Genomic DNA, 7,130 nt, shown 5'->3' on the forward strand with positions numbered 1-7,130 from the left:
ACATAAAGACTTCAATAATAAAGGTTAAAGGGTTTGAAAACAAAAATGCACACGAACCGTGCTCGCATGCAAAACAAATTAACACACATGGTAAATTGAACTGTACTCTTGCCAGCTGGTTACCAGAAAAAAAGGAAAGGACACAAAAACGGAGAACAAAAACGGGGAAATTCATTCAGAGATGGAAATCAAAATCGAAATCGAACCGTAATCACATCGACATGGTACCAATTCTGGCGAAAAGCTGACCAAAATTTGTAAATACACAAACCACTGTTTCCTTCCCTTTTCTTTCTTTCTTCATTTCTGTACCGCACCGATAGACAACCCAACACAAAAGTGCATTAAAAATGCATTTTGTGATGTAAACAAAATTACAAAAAAAATATTCTCGGCTACACGTACCACTCTCAATAAGCCAAACAAAAGAAGGATGTTGCCTGGATAATGAACAGAAAATGCTTCCCTATTTCGTGATGCGCGGACGAGCTGATGAGTTGTTTCATGGCCCCATGCATTCTCGCGGATGATCAAATGAACCGCTTTGATGGCAAAATAAAATGCACTCGATTGGTCGACTGCTAATGGAAACGACCATTCCCATTCAGTTGCTTTAAGAGTGGGAAAGAAACAGTAAGCGTTGGCTTTTTGTTTTAACATTTTGTCCGCTGCCCCGATAAACACGATCCCATTCTGTGCTTTGATTGGGTGAGTGATCGCGAATGGTACAATAATTGGTATCGTGGCAGCTTTTTCATAAATGCAACGAAGCGTGGAAAATGGTGGAAATGTGTGAGTATTTTTTTTTTGTCAACATTTTAATTCTGAAACCCCCTTTATTGAAGCTTATCGCAAATGCACCGACCATTAATTATGCAAACAGTCAAAGAAAAGATGTTTGTTTTTGTTGTTGTTGAATATTTTGTTAAAAGAGTTTATCTTTTATTCGTGAACACTCGTTTCTGACATGACATGACCTTATTTATGGTTGCAAACAGACATAATGAAAGGTTATGTTTTGCTAACTTTTGCACTCACTTTAAACCCCTTAATGTAGGCAATTTGGTGTTCATTATTTTACGCTCCAGCAGGAATTAATAAGCTGCAGCATTTTTTTAAGGTAATTTATTTTTTTTACTCTTTTTTTTTGTAAATCAATACGTGCTGGATGATATTAGCGTACATTGACCTTTTACTGTTGTCCTTCCGAGCGCACACCACCAAGCGCCTTCCAAAGTCATATTTATGTCTTCGGAACCCATTGTTTTACTGCTTTCGCGTTCTTTCCTAACCCTAAACCCTACATTCGCTCAACGTGAAGGGAAAGTCTTCGCATAAAACGCTCGTTATGTTGATTTCGAAGCAAGTAAAGTGCAAAAGAAAAAGAAAAGACTCATAAAAAGGATACTTTTTTTGGTTTTCTTTCCCTCTCTTGCGTACTCTTTTTCGGCTTTTGTTCAAGTATTACCTCTTTAGTGTTTTTTTTTCGTTTTGCCTCTCCTTTTTTAATAAAGTAACACCCAACAGTAAAGGAAAATTCCCACGAGTAGTAGTGAACAAAAAAAAAACGATGGCACAATTTTTAGAATGTCATCATCCCGTCGTGGCCCTTTTTTCTGTTTCGCGGTCGAAACAATGATACACAGTTTATGAAAAGCTCATCGAAAAGTATAATTTACAGTTCGCTTTTCACTTCATTTCGGTAAACCAAAACGATGGCAACTGTGCACCGAGAAGCAATCGAGAGGGTTGAGAGTGAAATTTTGAATGAAATTTTTATTCTTCACTTGAATGAAGTGGAAAAAAAACAATGGACTCCAATCGATGAAGGTTCTAGCAAACGGATTGCATTGTGATGGAAATGATTATGTTTGAAGGGGGCCCCAATGTCTAGGGCACAGCTATTACAGACGTCTTTAAAGGGAACCAATCAACGGAGAACAGAGCATGCAACTGTCCTCAAGAGTGCTTGAAAAAAATGGTTCATTTAATGAAACTCTTCCCGTAAGATGCAAAATGAATCAAATTTACTACAACTTTAGGATGCAAACGAGAGGATTGTGTGCGTGTGTGGTTATTATGCATGCCCCAAAATAGTTGTCAAAATGAGGGTGAACTGCGTGCAAGGTGAATTTTTGTTTCCACAAAAAGAATTCAATATCAATACGGTTAGGCCATCCTACAGGAATAAAGAAAAAAAATGTTTCAATTTCTCTGCGCACTTCGAAATGCATTCGAAAAATTCAGATTTCCAGTCCACCAGTTAAGGCTTAAGAATTTATAAATTTAATGCAAACTGTAACACAACTAATGTTCCATTCTTTCTACTTGTTAGAATGAGTAATCAATGATCTGTAAATAGTAAAAATAAAACCAGCATGTTTTTTTTTTCATTTGTTCCTTTTTTTATTTTATAAATAATTGTTCCGATCTTTCGCAAATAATGTACGAGTGCAATCTAAAAATGCATAAATTTTCTCTAGAGAAAACAAAAATTAGAACAAAAGATTGCAACGGGATCATATTATCCATCATAGCACAATGTGTGAGATAATGTTTCGTTATCCTTCCTTACTGTGTTTAAGCTGTATCATAATATTAGCAAATAATAGTTTACTGAGTTAAAAAAGTTCGAAGCAAAAACTCAACTCCTGGCTGTCATTGGTTGCAAATATTTTTGTTACACTGCTAGAAGCAGAAACGTATAAACAAATCACTCTCACACACATACACACACCGCGGAATAAACGTAATTAAATTGTAAAGCGAACGGGAAGTAAAACTGAAGAGTAAATAATAAATTTGTTACCATTTTCTGGAGATTCTAGTTACAAGTACCGAGTAAAACCAAGTAATGCATAGTATTTCCGTTAAATAGTGTACAAAAAGCAGAACATTAAAGCAAACTAAAAAGATATAAAAAGAAACACACATACACATTACTTCAAGAAACGGTACGAAGCAGACTAGCTGACAAAACGTTCACACAAAGACCAGTTAAAAATTAATAAAACACTGCTCGATGTGGCAAAAGCAAAATGAAAGAAAGAAGACAAAAAAAAACAAGTAAACAAAACGGAACTCAAGAAGGAAAAGAAAACTGTAAAATATATTAATTTTGAGTTGATTAACGAGAAACAAACAAGTAAGATGCAAAAAAATGAAAAAACAAAACAAACAAAAAACTAGCAAAATAATTACACTAAACGGTATTCACAGACACATTCATTACCAAAACAAAAGCAGGAAGAGAAGAGAGGAAAAAAAAGCGAAACAAAAAATGTCGAGAAACCAGAAAATATATACAAGAACAAATACTCTAACGGAACAAAACACAAGTCAGAAACATGTGAAAACAGAAAAAAAGAAACAGTAGTTAAATCTCTTTGATCAGAAAATTATGTTAATTGTGGCAGCTGAAGCAGAAGAAGCAGCAGCATCCGTAAAACTAACCGAAATGGGCCGGGGACAAACAAAATGGAATTAGCAAATGGAGCAAGGTAGTAGACAGGAAAGTATTTAGTGGAATTGTACTCGCTCTGTGGTCGTGTGGATGTGTGTGTGTTTGTCGCATCACAAGAATGACGTCACGCATCAACGGAGCATTGGAATGGGAATTGTGAACGTTTGTTGAACTTCTACAAACTGTCGGCAAAACTATAGGCCTACCCTATTCCCCATTCAGTGGTGTGTATATGTGGCATAGGATGCATTTATCACAGGAATTTATTGTAGCAAAGCGAACCACACACTGATGGATGGATGGGTGGCGTGCGTCTTCACCTGCAAAGGAAGGAAAATGTATTCAACCATTTGGGGCGACAGTTTGTCAACATTTATCGTATCGATGTACAAGGATGCGTGAAGTGAGTAGAACAAACGTTAGGGAAGGAAATCGACACTAAAACAAAAATTCCCCCCCCCCCCCCTTTCCTTCTAAGGCACAAAACACACTGTCACTCCAATTGTTTGAACAAAGTAAAATAAGCAAACAAAGCAAAACGAAACTATCGAGTAGTGAACGATGATGGATGGAAAATCAATTGATTTAAACGATTGCAACGGAGGGTGTGTAGTGAAATGAAACGATTTAAAAACATTGGAAAAGGAATCGACAGGAAGTAAAACACGAGCAAACAAAAAGTCTAATAAAAACAAAACTTTCTTTTCGTATAAAAATTTAAAAACAAGTTTTACGTTGATTTACTTGAAGTAAAATGAAAGAAATGATTTATTTTTGTGTGTTTTAACAGCCGGTAGATTCTGTTGAAAATTAGTCTTATTTTTTTCCAAAACAGCAATTGCTAAAACTGTGCTGTTAAATCTTGATGAAACTAACGGTTCTATGACAAGGGGTGTTTTTATAAAAATTTACGTTTTTAAATCGTAATTCAAAAAAAATATTTTTTTCACGATTTCACAAACTGGAGTTATAAATCGTCTATAACCGGTTGAGAAGCATCTCCTACAAATGTATACTCTTTTGCTACTAGATTAACTTATATTTTGCACTACAAGTTTTTCATTTAGACTTACTCCTCTTTGATATTATTTTATTATTTGATATTGATCCTGAAGCCTGAATTTCTGTACTGATGATATATCAACATCAACACTAGATAAAAATTAGTATATCTTCGTGTTTTCTGTAAATTCAATAGTATTTCACCAAAAAAATCAGCACTTAATGAAATATGTTGTGTCATTTCTGGCTGTTAAAAGAACATCCGAAAAAGTATTTCTCAACTTTTCCTTATGAAGACTACCACCTATTTTTTGATCATTGAGTGAAATATTCTTCTTCAACTTTTCATTATGTGTGAACAAAATTACTTATCTAATATATCGTACATCAATGGTAGTTCTTCACTATTTGTATTTAACGGCACTGTACTGTTCTTTTGTATGGGCGGTCCGATGGTGCATGTGATAAACGGCGCCAGTCCACACGGCAGGATCCGGTTCAAATCCCATCCATACCGTCCCCGACGTAGCAAGAACTGACTATCCGGCTACGTGGTAAAATAAGTCTAGTAAGCCAAAAATGGCCGGCGTGACCTGAAAGGTCGTTAAATGCCAAGAAGAGAGAGAGTACTGTTCCTCGTAAATATTTTTTCTATCGCAAATACTTTGCACTACGCTTGTTTGGTTAACGAAGTTTACGCCATTCATTGGTCAGGGTTATTATGTGCCCATGACCTCGTTTTCTAATCGCAACCAATTGTTTAGACTGGTAAACATAAATTCTCGGTAGTCGCAGATTGAGTCCTCTTTTTCTGTTGTTTAAACAAATCGATCATTCTCTATTGTGTGCTTGCCTTCTTCATAGAGGCCCATACACGTTTGCTGTCTGACTGACCTTCTTGAGTGACCAATTGATAAGAACGTTTCATGCAGGCAACTTCGAATGCCATATTTTTGACTAGTATGCTCTGATATAGATGATTTGTGCCTTTAATGCAATTCTTATTAACAGTTTCTCCGTTGCTTTTTTCTTGATTTATGTCTCATGGTGTGATAATTAAACTGAAATTAATAAATTCAATATTTCAGTAATAATTAAGCTCGATCATGAATAATTTTTAGAAAGAACAAACAAGCAGCATGTTGCGATTGAGTATTAAATTTTAATTTACCCAATATTTATATATCTGGATCAGTTATGCTAGTTTTTTACATTACTAATTTTCGATCCACCTTTCGAAAAAGTTTGGTGTTAAACCAAACGACGACATTTATTATGCTTGAAAAGTATTTATAGTTAAAATTTTTCATTGCACCATTAAGAAAAAGTTTAAGAAGGAAAGCAATCAATCATATAAAACAATTATTTCCATTAACCATTTACTGGTAAAATCAGAAAAATGCTTTTAACGATAATTATGTCGCTTATGGTGATAGCAATTTAATTTTTTAATTTAGATTTAATTTAGAACATCCATAAATGCATTCATGCACTATTAAACGATGGTAATCTTTCACTGACGGAATTTACAGACGCAATCTAAAAATGCAGTGATTTGTTTTCATCTCATAACAGGCTAAACTTTATCCTAAAATCTGCAAACCTCCCACAATGCATTACTTTTCTCGACGCAAAGAAAATCTCTGTTCTAAAACAAAACAAAAACAAGAAATATTTCAACTTGTCGCACATAAAGTTTATTACAACTTTAACACATTCCATTCCCACTGGTACTGGTAACGCACAAAAAGCGCTACAATCTGCAATGAAGAGATCTCGTTATCTAACCAACCAAGTAGGAAAATTCATCATCCCATCCCACCCGAAACTACAATCTTCGGTGTGCTGTGCCCACGCATAATAACCGCAACGCAGAAGAAAATTCCCATCCCGATGATGCCGGGTTGTGCAACGCGTAACGGGTGAGGCAGCCGGAAAACAGCTAACAAACGAGGTTGTCCCGGAAGTTGTCGAAGTGTCTCGGCCTCGTACTCCATATTTCACTCTCCACAGTTCATCACCTTACCCCACACTGCACGGTCTTTCGCGCGAAAATTCGTGGTACTTTATGCGCTGAGATTTTTTCTTCTTTTTTACAGAGACACACTCACACCTACAAAAATACACAAACACACACCGAGGTTATATAGCGAAGATAAGGGAGTTGTACGTTTCTACCATCCCAAAACGTCTCCACACCATTATGAGTATCGCCACGCGCGTGAAGAATGTCACCAGCACTCTGGCAAGAAATTACACCATGGTTAGACCTGTCAATCGCAAATTTACAAGTGCTCCTCAGTGCCGTTGACACTTTGCTCGGGGTTTTTTGAAAGGATCTTATCCTGAGCAAAAAAAAAATCACTCCCGACCCCACCTCAATGCACAAGCCCCCCAAAGTTCCCGCAAGTTGGGTTGCGTTTCCGGGCCGAAAGTTTTTACGATCTCATTTCACCTGATTACAACAAAGCCACAAAGGAGTTAAGGGCCAAAAACCCCCAACATTCCCAAGCGCATTCCCAAAACGTGGTTATGTCCTTTCGGTCGTAGCTGGTCCTTGTCTAAACACACATTTTACCCTTCGAAACAACCCGAGATTATAAACCCCCCGTATCCCGTCCTGGCAGTCCAATAAACCATCCCTCGATTGGGGCTCACTCGGTCG

Source organism: Anopheles funestus, chromosome 3RL (genome assembly GCF_943734845.2).
Source record: "Anopheles funestus chromosome 3RL, idAnoFuneDA-416_04, whole genome shotgun sequence".
In the NCBI taxonomy this organism is placed as follows: domain Eukaryota; kingdom Metazoa; phylum Arthropoda; class Insecta; order Diptera; family Culicidae; genus Anopheles; species Anopheles funestus.